The 12,301-nt window shown below is 42.9% G+C and overlaps 1 protein-coding gene across 3 annotated transcripts in view; it reads right to left on the reverse strand.

Moving 5' to 3' along the window:
* Positions 1-12,301, reverse strand: part of ENOX1 (ecto-NOX disulfide-thiol exchanger 1) — a 299,113-nt gene that overhangs the window by 158,218 nt on the left and 128,594 nt on the right. The window contains exon 1 of one of the 3 annotated variants that reach the window (XM_014966053.1): positions 1,271-1,490. The exons of the other annotated variants lie outside the window; for them this stretch is intronic. The gene's annotated coding sequence lies outside the window, so the exon portion shown is untranslated. Of the gene's footprint in view, positions 1-1,270; positions 1,491-12,301 lie in introns of those variants that run through there. 3 annotated transcript variants of the gene reach the window in all.

Raw genomic sequence — 12,301 nt, forward strand, 5'->3', positions numbered from 1 at the left:
AAATGCATGAAGAAAGAAAAGTTGAAAAGAAGGGAAACGTGCTTAAAAGCAGAGGAACTCAATGTGCGACAGAAGAGCTGGAGGAGGCTTGGGGCAGGACACAGCATTTGCTCTTCAGACTCTTACTTGGTAACCAAAGGGGACAACGGTTCTAACTGCAGGTTTCTAGGTGATGAAAAGCCCACAGTTGGGTGTACTCCAGATTGTTCTTCACCCATTGTATGAAACATAAAAACAAATGACAGCCGCATAACTTTCACTGAGAGGAGCACTTACTCCAAGAGCGCTCTTAAACCACCAAAGCCTGCAAACACTGGGGATCGGGGGACAGAAAGTAAAGGGAAGCCACATCCACACCACAGTCAAACACCAACAAATTTCCTTGCAGGAAGCATTCCTGCCTCCAGATGTTTTCCCAATAAGCAGACAAACAGTCCTGTGCCTTCAAATAGAGTCGTCCAACGTGCATTTGGGCAGAACAAACATTGCAGGTACCAAATACCTCTGACTGTCCTTTTTCAAATCCACCTTGCAGTGAGAGACCAGAGTCATGAAATTTCAGAAAATCAAACTCAGTTTCGGTGAAATTTGGAGTCTGAGATCTAGAGTAGACTTATTAATGAAAGCAGCCTCCTTAGAAAGTACCCCAGGCAACCCTGGCGACACCATCCATCGGGTGCAGACAGTGCGAAAGCTGCCCCAGCACCTTCCTCTCGAGCAATACGACAGACCCACAACATCCCCAATACCACAGAAGGCTGGAAGAGAGAGAAGGGGCTGATTCACTGACAAAACTATGGGGCCATCGAGTCAGTAGCCTTTGAGTAACAAACTCAACCTCAGCGAACAGTGATTGAAACTTGTTATCCTCCCACAGCCCGAGAGCATGTTGTACAGTGCCATAGCCGGCAGTCACAGTGACAGAGCAAAAGGCAGATTAAGCACAGCTGTCCCCTCAAGTCCAGGGATAGCCTGGTGGGCAGGAAGGAAAATCTGAGCTTTTCCTGCCTGTTTAAAAGAGAGCATTTAGTTTTCAAGCCTGTCAGCATGATCCTTTTCGAATGCGCTGTGTTTACTGACACGCCACCCTGACATTTTGGTTTAGTAGTATAAAAAAAAACCACCAACAAAACCAAACAAGAGGTAAGGTTAGAAAATCAAATGTGATGTTTTCTGCATGTTAAAAGAAGTGCTGCTCCCACAGAGACCTGGAAGCTCAAACAGCTGCAGCGCCGTGCCAGTACATGAAAACCAAAAAAATGGAACTGACCTGGGTTTCACGGTTCAAGCGTGCCGTGGCAGGGATCCCGGCACTACTCCCAAATTCAACACCCCGATAAACACAGTTGTAGTTTCTCGTAGCGGATGCTTTTTAATGCAATCTGAAAAGGGTGAGAGAAAGGGCATACTCCCGAAGCCTATATATTTCTTAGGTAGAAATAATTCTGCCTGGCGGAGCCCGGCTCGTGGCTGCTCGCTATTAAGACCGTACGGGAAAAGAGGGAGCGTCTTTGAGTTCACATACTTAACGCTCAGTGGTGTGTCTGCCGAGTGGCAGGAAATAAACAACAGCCAGGAGGGGTTAACCAGAGACCTGCTGGCTAAAATCTGTATGCCTGGAAACACAAAGGAGAGGGCTGCAACGTCAGATATAGTTGAATTGTTTCTAATAAGGGGAGTGAGCCACAGAGCTACCAGGCACAAAGACGCCTATCACTAACTGTACCCGCATCCCATCTCCCCCCTAAAAACAAAACAGCAGCCGTGCATGTCATGTCAGGCTTCCTGAACTGATCTAGAATGTCCTCCTAGACCCCAAACAGAGCACCACTGCAAAGCACCTGTACAGTATGCTGAAAGAGAGGGGAGAGAGATTAAATAACCCACCTACACATGGATCATCATGGAATCATAGAACAGAATCATAGAATGCTTGGAGTTGCAAGGGGTCTTAAAGATCATCAAGTTCCAACCCCCCTGCCATGGGCAGAGACACCTCTCACTAGAGCAGGTTGCTCAAAGCCCCATCCAGCCTGGCCTTGGACACCTCCAGGGATGGGGCATCCACAACTTCCCTGGGCAACCTGTTCCAGTATCTCACCACCCTCACAGTAAAAAATTTCTGTCTAGTATCAAATCTAAGTGTCCCCTCTTTCAATTTAAAACCATTACCCCTCGTCCTATCACTAAATTCCCTGATAAAGAGTCTCTCCCCTTCTCTCCTGTAGGTCTCCTTTAGGTACTGGAAGGCTGATATAAACCCGTCAACCCAAGGTGTATTCTCCATCTTATTTCCTAAAACACCTGTGTGCCTTCTGGAGAAATGCCACCATTCTGCCATAATTGCATTAGGGGAACAGCCACATAGAAGGTCAAATGCAAGCAAAAATGTCTCCTGATACAAGACAGTAGGAAACCCGATTACTTGGAGTCTCCCTGCCAAAATTTCACCACTGCTCCAACAGTTTTCTCCTTTTCTCACAAATGATGCTGAAATCACCAGCGGTGGATGAAGACTTTGGTCTAGAGTTGGGTGTGGAGAGGAGCACAAGTCAGAAAGTCTGGACGTGGGGAGGATGAGAGGAGGAGGGAGGGCAGCTGCCCATTATGCTTGGAAACGTGCAAAGGAAGAACAAGTGAATCTGTACTTTGAAGGGCTTGTTCAGCTGCAAGATGTAAAAGATACAGCAGACATTTTCCAGAAGAAGATCTGTCACAAGTACTGACATTGGCAAAAGTCAGATGCAGATGAAGACATTTTGCTAATAATCTTCTTGGTAACTTATCTCAGAGGATACCTGGGGTACTGCCCCCCTCCAAAAAAAAAACCCAACTCTAAAACAGAATTGCTGGATGATGGTACTGGGGAAACACCCCTCATAATGGAGAAACCTCTATGAAGTATAATGTAGTACTGTGGTTGCATGATTTTGCATACAGAGTATTTATAGATGCTAACCCGGGCAATTTCATATTTCTAGGTATTTATTCTATGCTTGTAAAATGAAATGGCATTTTTCATCCCATCTTGACTGGAAGAGAGAATACATTTAGGTTATAAATTGTTCAGAATTACTTGTTAATGCTATCAGCTTTTCTGTATCTGCATGTAGGAGGGATGGGAGGGAGACGGGTAATGCTTTACACATAAAATCATAGAGAAAAAAACAGAAAGAAAGCTTTGTTTTCAACATGTTTAAACTGTTCAAATGACAGGAATCGGTTGCCTTGGAAGCAGATCTGCAGCTGAATGAAACCTTTCACCTGTCCAACATATGAAATATTTATTATCTGAGGGTGACTAGAGATTCAATAAAGCCAGACATACAATGCAGAAAGCAGACCCTGGCTCATCACCTCCATGAATTTCACAGGTCCTGTGGCAGCCAGATTAGATTTTGCCACAGAGAGAGGGAAGTGGACTCAATTACAGTATTGGGTGGACGGAGAAATGAAACAAGAGGAAAGAAACATCTTAACTTTATATTCAATTTAACCAGGTTGGTGAAGCAAAATGCTGATGGTGCTCCTGTACTGCATTTAGTTAGGCTGCAAAACATTATCATTTCCACTTAGAGAGAAGAGCCCACTCTCTTAGATAATTACTTTTCCAATAAATTATTCTTGGCCACTTGTTTCCCCATAAAAATTGCCCAGTGTTTTTGTCTTGTAGAAGTTGTTGGTTTTTTCTTTCCCTTCTCTTTTGTGTGGGTTGGAATTAATTTATTACAGGGATGAAACTTGGCAGAGATCCAGACACAATGATCTGAAAAATGTTCATACTAAAATTCAATGATGGGATTCCTTGTTTATTTTATCTCAGAGCCTCCCTGAGAATTCGGTCCTGCAAAATGGAGCATAGTTGATGCACAAGTAGGCATATATTCCAGTTCCCCTTATTCTTCAGGAAAAATACTTTAGGTATTTCTGTTGCTGCAGACACAATCCTGAGTATGAACAAAAGCCAGAGCCATTATTTAAGAAAGCAGTATTTTTGCATAACTGCTTTCAGCAGCAAATCACACTTTGAAAGAACCTTGACATATTTGCCCTTTATCACATTCATATTTTTTTTTCTCAGAAAATCTGGATTTCCGAAGCCTTTGGCATCCTTATTATTGCTAAACAGCTTTAATGTCTGCATTCAAGAGGTGTTGAAATTGTCTAATTAAGCTAAGAGGTAAAAATAAAGATTAAAGTCCTATGTTACCAAATCCTAAATTGTACCACAATAAAGTACAATATTTCTCCTAACTGTGTATGTGTGAAGTGACTGAAAAGTTGCAGAGAGTTAACACACAACACCAAAATACGGTCGCTCCTTTCAGTTCATGCCACTGCCTCATCACACTCCACGTGGCATTGGCGTGAAGATTTTAGCAGTAAATATTGGATCAGATAACACCCTTCCGAGTCAGGATGACAGGCTCTTGGATGCTGCACAGAACTAAGCTTGCCCCCACGACTAAGATGGAAGGGAGGTATGAACAGATTGGGGAGAGGAGGAGGGGAGGAAGAAGAGTGCAAGAAAAGAGGCAATGCCGTATCTGAATGATGTCACTGTGCAAATTGCATCACCACGGTTCCAAACCGATGCATACACTGCTGGAAAATGGGGATTCCTGGCTTCAGGGTGGCAGGTAACATTTATCTCTGGCTTCTTTCACAGCACAATATACCTTAAAATATTAAACCGTTTCTTGGTTCCAGTTACACCATTCTGGCACTAGTTCTGTGCCTTAATAGCGTGCACCTCTGATCCCGGGCAGGAGCACTTCCCCTTCTCCAGCACGTGATGCTTAGTTACACGCTTTTCTAGACCCTGCCTTCATTTTTATTGCTTCTGTGCAAATGACTTCCTCCAGGTCTGTTACAGCCCCTTCGCCCTCTCACAGAGCGCAGCGCTCACGCTTTCCCAACAGCTTCGCCAGGGAGAGGTTGCTAGGCTCCAAGTGCACTAAAAAAGCCCAAGAACGTGCCTTCTTTCCTGCCTTTCCATATGCCTGGAATACCCCCCCTCCTTCCCTACCGTGGTACATCAAGTACCTTCCCTTTCTTTCAGAAAGCTGAGAATCCATCTGTTCGGCCAAGCGCTCCATCTGCAGCGAGAGCGAGCCCAGTGATGTGCTGCCAACATTTCAACAAAGGGCTCCTCGAAACCCCTTCCCCCGAGTGGGTAACACAGCCCACGTCCCCGGGGTGGGGACGCTCCCAGACAGGAGGCGTGCGGGACTGGCGGCCCCTATTCATTTGGTTTTCCCATTTCAACAAAATGCTTTCCTGTATCCAAGGGAAGAGGCGGCAGCATTTGGCAAATGTGTTTCTCTTACGTGCCTCCTACCAGAAACTTTCATACTTGGGTCCTGGAAAGAAAAAAATAAATCCACTTTGTTGAGAGAGTTGCAGAGTGTTCACCTGGAAAAAATACAAGGGATGAAGATGGTAGGGAGGGATTTGATTCCCTTTTTGAATCCCTTTCAGGGACAGTATCAGTGTCAAGCAAATTAGGGTAAGGGCCTCAGCTACAAAGAAGGAAATCATGCCAAATTTTCCTTTCAGCACGATGCCAGTGAAGGGTCGAGCTTTGCAAACATGACTGGTAAGTCTGAGGAGAGGGGTGAGGGAAAAGGGCTCAAAGCTTAAGGCAGGCAGTTTTTCAGAAGGCAAGTGTACAGCACTTTTCCCGTTCACACTGCTGTATCAGTCTGAATACATATCATACAGTGTAGAAATATATGTGTGTATGTATGTCTAGATGTACATACACGCATATGCATACATATTATCAGACAGGAGCTGCTTTTACAAACTTTGGCCACTGTGTTTGCTTCATGCACTGTTCTGTCTCAGGCATTTTAAAAGCCTTGGCTTGGTAGTTTTCTGTGTGTGATTTATACAGGAGCTGATGCGTGCAGGCTGGGATGCTCTGAACTTTCTTAGGAGAAAGTTCTTCACTGTGAGGGTGGTGGAGCACTGGAACAGGTTGCCCAGGGAGGTGGTGGAGGCCCCATCCCGGGAGATATTCAAGGAGAGGCTTGACGAGGCCCTGGGCAACCTGGTCTAGTTGGGGGTGTCCCTGCTGACTGTGGAGGGGTCGGACTAGATGACCTTTGGAGGTCCCTTCCGACCCAGATGATTCTATGATTCTATGACTGCATGTACTTTGGATCTCCCACTTTTTCTGTCGCTGTTTATCAGCTGCACAGCATTAGGTTTACAGCAAGTTGCAATCACACATAAATGGCCGTCTGTTAAATTACATTAAACTCCCAAAGTTTTCAAAGGCGATAGTGTAATACATTATTTGTTATTTTTTAAATTGGAAATTTCTTAAATCATGTGAGGGGTTTCTTAAAAAACAGAACTCTCTGTGTTAGAACGCATGACCTATACCACTTCAACTCTCTTATCTTGATGTGCTTTTTAAATTGTACGTAAGGAAAAAACAACACTTGCACTCAGCAATTCAGTATATACTTCATCAGACGAGTTCTGTTGGTTTTGAAGAATAAAGAACACAAGATTAGCATCAGTGGTTGCCATCGCATAGCTTAGCTTGATAGCATTAATCTATAATACATGTGCAAATGATAACACTAAATAATCCGTATTTACATGCCAGAAAGCAATTTTAAAAATATTTTCTGGTTTTGTCTACTTTGGCTGCCACATAGATAGCAAAGTGTCAGGTCCCTTACCTAAAAATGCAGGCAGCGCTAATGTGTCTGTCCTGTAATGAGTTCTTTCAGAGAGAAATACCGATCCTTATCTAGCAAAGCACAGCAGCACATTTTGGAGCTCACCCATCTATAGCAAAACACTTTGGAACATGTTTATGTTTAAAGCATTTGTTGAATAGGCAGAGATTAAGCATGTGCTCAGTCGGTCTGTGGAACTGGGACCTGACTTAGGCTTTTCAGGAGGCAACCTGAAATACTCAGAGCTGTCCTGCACATCCAACAAGCTGACTCCAGTGCCCCAGGTCTTCTACAAAATAGGTCTGAGACAAGTCCAAATCCACACATCACTGGGAACTGTCCCTCCAAGCCAGGCAAGACAAAGGTCCCTTCCAACTCTAATCATTCTATGAGTCTATGATTCTATGAAATGGAGGGCTGACAAAGCCCAGGAGGGCTGGAGCACTGCTGACCCAAGGCACATGCAAAGCCCCAGGAATTCTACAGGCTTAATTGGCAAGGCAGGATGGCATGGGTGGAACGTAAGGACAATTATTTCCTTTTTGCAGACAATAAAATGAGGCTTAGACAAAAAAAAAAAAAAAAAAGAAAAAATATACCTGCCAAAGCAAAGCTATGACAGGAATTTGAAATGAATCCAGATCTGCTGAATTCTAGTCTGATTCTCCAACCACCAGACCAGCATCCCTCCTGGCTTTGAAATAAGCATTCAGAGCATAATTAAAGTAATTTATATGTCCATCATGCTAGCCAGGCAAGGAATTAAAAATGCATTGCAAAGAATTGTCCAAGTTACTTGTCACAACAGAAACGAGCTGAACCGGTGAAGGTGGTGCAGGGTGCTCGTCACTCACAAGAGCACTTTCCTTTTTCAAATAGGTGTAAGTTAATTGACTTCTGTTTTTTCTCAATTTTCTTCAAAATTACTTAAAATCCCAGTTATGTGTCCATCCTAGTTACACTTAATTTTGATGTTGCTGGAGTATCTTACCAGTCTTCTCCCTACTCCCTGCTCCCAAAGTGATTTCACGGCATGGAAAGAAAGTTCTTTTTCCCAGGCTGAGTTCTTTGTAATCCATACGGCTCTCATCTGGGTAAAAGCAGGTGAACAAGAATGCACCTTCCCATACAAAAAGTCAGCTCACTTTTCCCTTTGGAAAGACAAGCTCCTGCCCTCACTGATGTGTGAGTGAGCAGGAACACAAAGCCACCAGCCCTGACTTGAAAACAGAGGGGTTCTGTTGAGCTGTCAGTGGTCCAGTAAGTTTGCAAGTGGGATGCTTTACCCCATGCCATGACTTTGAAACATTCTGTATTTTCAGTTCTGTGAGGAGATACCCATCATATAAGAAAAGTTGGAAACTACATGAGAGAAACCAGCTGGGTTCACCAGCATTCACACTTCAACTCTCCTCTTCCAGCTGTGTCTGCTGCTGTGCCACTTTTTGGCCCCAGTGCACCATTTCTCCACTAATCTCAGAATCACAGAATCACAGAATCTTCTAGGTTGGAAGGGACCTCAAAGATCATCTTGTCCAACCGTCAACCTAACTGACAAAAATAGACACCCGCACATCAAACAAGGAGCATCATCACTAAACCATACCTCCCAGCACTACATCAACCTGTCTTTTGAACACCTCCAGGGATGGTGCCTCAACCACCACCCTGGACAGCCCATTCCAATGTCTGATGACCCTTTCAGTGAAAAAATTTTTCCTAATCTCCGTGGGTTTTTTCTCTCCACAGATGCCACAGCCCTCTACAGGAATGAAACCCGGCAGTCTAGTCATGAGTTTTCTGCTGGGTCCCCAATGCAACACCTCCCTTTGCAAACACTGCTTGGGAAGAGGAGCGAAGATGCCACCCAAATGCATGAGTGGAAGTATCTTCTGCTGAATTCTGCGGTGATGATGCTAGCCTGATCCTTTAAGCTGACCACAAGCCTGCAAGCTGAGAACATAAGTGCTGCTGACAGGAGGGAGTCAGTAACACAAGAAAACACCCCAGTGTGAGCTCTGCCAACTAGAGAGTGCCAAACCTCTTCTCTCCTCCCTTCCTCTCTCTGAGAAAAGACCTGTTTCCCAAAGGATGGATCTGTTTCCAAAAGCACACATTATCACTGAAGCTGGACGCCAACACGGCGTGCAATTAACGTGCTGGCTGCAGCACAATTTCATCTCCAACACACACCTGAAAGACCCATCCTCCCCATTTTTTCCTACAGTCCTTGAATATCCCGTCACTCTGACGAGGTATCTTTCAGTCAAGCCTGTATGATGTGTCTCTTGATAAATACAGGGATTTGTGAGCACATGTGCACATATCTTACAGACCAACCAACCAACTAACCAGCAAGCTAACACTGTGTATTTGCACCTTGCCTTCAGCTTGCTCTGTACCCTATTTTAAATCATCTTTCTTCAAATATTTTCTTCACATTCCTTCAAACTTTCTTACTGCTTCCACTCTGTGTGCAGCTGCTTTTTCACAAAGCAATTTAGTTGCTCAGTTAACTATCGCATTAATCAGGTGAATGTGTCTCCCTAGTATATCTAACAATTGCTCATTAAATCAGGCCTCCAATACTGTTGAAAAATAATTAAAAACCTGTTTCCAATAAACAAGCTATAAAGGCATTAAGGACAAAATAGCGTGTAGGAAGTGTATTGGAAACACAGGGACAGAAAATTCTGACCAGGCATAGGCTGGGCAGAATTAGTTGAATACCAAATTAATTGCTAGTAGTGTCAGGCAAATAGTAGAAACTAAGTTATAAATATTCACTTCAAATTAACAATGAATTTATTGTGGCTGAACACAAGCTCCTTTTATGTTTGCTTCCTACAAATAGTCATGCAAAGCAAATTCGAAGCTTGTACACTCCATGATTTGCTTCCAGAATAGGAGGTATAATTGATACGGGATTTACACAGCTTGACAAAGCAAGGGAGGCTGGGCTCCCAAAATCCTTTGGAGCCAGCACACAAAGGTAATTAAACAAACCGGTGAAGGAACTGGCTCCCTGCACCTTCTTTAGCTAGCAGCGTGCACAAGGATACCTAATTACCATTTGTCAGCGACTGGGGTGATGAGAGAAATCTGCCATCAGGCAATTCAAAGAAAAAAAATAAACTGGAGATAATAATACTTCCATTGGCAGAACAAGAGACTGAATTTGTCGAGTAAATGATTCACTTTGCTTTAATTGCTACACACGGAGTGAAATGACACAGTGATATCTCAGTGACCGGATAAAATATGTCATCTTCTCCCCACCCAGTCAACCATGCAGCACTGCACAGATGAGTCCCCTTCCCTGGCTGCATTAAAGGAGAACAACTGGGGAAAAACAAAAAAGCTAAAATTCAGTTTGGAAATCAAGCAGGTTTCCATCAGGTTCAAGTCAATCACCTCATCTCCAAGTCACTCGCTGACAGCAGAGGCAACTTAGCAATAACGAGCATTTATATTTTGCAATTTTTCTATACGTGTTTAGTTAGGATAGTGGTGGTTAATCTACAGTTCCGCTTAATTAAATACTGTTAAAATTATACTTTAAGCATCATCTCATATCTTGCTAGCACAATTAGAGTCTATAACTCTCCATCTCCCCTCAATCACTAATTTGCTGTCTGGCAGCGCAATTTCTCGTTATGAAGCATTCATCTTCAGCAAGTCAAAGGGTGCCAAGGGCTCCTAACGCTACCGTGGCCACTGACCCCACTGAAACCAGAGCCCCAGAATGAAGGAGCAGTTCCCTCTTGAGAACCCCTGAAGGAACCCCATGGCACATGATACAAGTCATATAAATATATTATATTTTACATACATAGTCTGGGAAGGGTATTCCTAAAGCATGAGCGTGCTGAAGAGGTGTGTGCTGAGGACACGCTGCCATCCTGCAATGCAGACGGTGAACAGGCAGCGGGAACAGTTTAACCATATTGAAAAGCAACGACCAGACAATAGAGAGATGATTATCAGATCCACAGAGTTATAAAAGAGAAAAAAAAGGGGAAAAACCCCACACTCGCTACAGCTGAACCTCCCACCTCCTCTAGAAAGGAGGTGTCTCTTGTAAAATAATGGAAAGAAAAGGGAAAGGAGGACAGCCTGACAAGGAAGCCATGGATAGAAGTGAGATATTTATCTCAATTTCGTATCTGAGTGCTCTTCAGACATTACTGTAAGGCTTAGCTCTGCATTGCCCTCTGCTTGCTCGGTGCTCTGGGCAGCAGTAACTCCACAGCCACACTGTAAGACTTCTACTGCTCCTACTCTCTCTGTCCCGTGCGTTCATTTACACCTTTTTTTTTCTAGATATTATTTTGTGTCTGCACTTCACATGTAAAGACTTTTGGATAATCCTAGCTTCTTTGGAAAGCTTACATATATATAAGCATAATTTAAACAAACATCATATACACTTGCATGTAAGCAAACGCATGGATGAGTGCATCCCTTCTGAAGCTTGCTATTCAATAATAGTGGGGGAAAACCTCTTAAAGGGGACCTAAATCCACCGGTTTTGGAAATTCTTTATGTCCTAATGATGAATAAGTCATCTCTCATAACCTGCAAGGTCTTGAGAATATTGTAATTCTGTGCAATGGTTACTTACAGGTTAAAGCATATAGATACTTACATATTTCTAAACAAAATAATTAATGTCGTCTGTTTTTTCTCAGCAAGCAGGTAGACAAAAAGCTAACAAAAATTAAACAAAATTTAAAGCAGTCCTTGTCCAATAGTAAACTCTGTTTTTAAAAACATCAACTTTTTTGTCATGAAAATGCTTCAGAAATGCTTCACGGAAGAAGACAAGTTGGCCCAGTCTCTCCAAAATTACAATCTTGGCTGCTTACACTTAAACTATACAAAACATTTCGCCTACTGAAGCCAAAGCTTTATTCCTCAAAAGCTTTATTCAGTAGCCAGGAAAGCCAACGTTCAGAAAAAAAGTAAGAGTGAAACTTAACCACAATTATTTAATTCTCTTTTATAAGCTTAAAATGATCGGTATATGGTACTGATAAACAGCCCTGCTGGCTGAGTAAATAATACTGATGAAATCCATTTGGCCTTTACTGTACACACTTCTTGCAAGAAATATCAATTGCCACAGGATTTTTATTTCCTTCTCCCCAGGAAGGAAGAACTGTGCAAGACATGTCCCAAATAAAAAAAAATAAAAATAAAAATTACTAGTTATAAAAACAGATGTTCCAACAATAATCGCAGGATGATGTGATAGGCAGAAATAACCATGTACAGTATTTATGTGAAACTATTCTGGTTCTGTGCTAGTTTCTACTGTTTTTTTTTTTCCCCTCAGTTTTTCAGAGAAGGACACAAACATTTATTAAGCTGCAGCTAGACTTAGAAAAAACATAGACCTCCTTTGAAGTTCAATGTTTTTGACCATCATTCACTTCCCAAGTTGTTTTATATCTGACAGCAGCAGTATTACTGGATGATTGGAGGGGCTGGAGCATCCCTCATGATTGCAATCTACAATCTACAGATTAAGGAAGTTTCAGATTTTCTTTTTTTTCTTGATCAGACATATTTTTCCTATTTCCAGACTTTTACTATAGAAC

The sequence above is a fragment of the Calidris pugnax genome, unplaced genomic scaffold (assembly GCF_001431845.1).
Source record: "Calidris pugnax isolate Ruff unplaced genomic scaffold, ASM143184v1 scaffold20, whole genome shotgun sequence".
Classification (NCBI taxonomy): domain Eukaryota; kingdom Metazoa; phylum Chordata; class Aves; order Charadriiformes; family Scolopacidae; genus Calidris; species Calidris pugnax.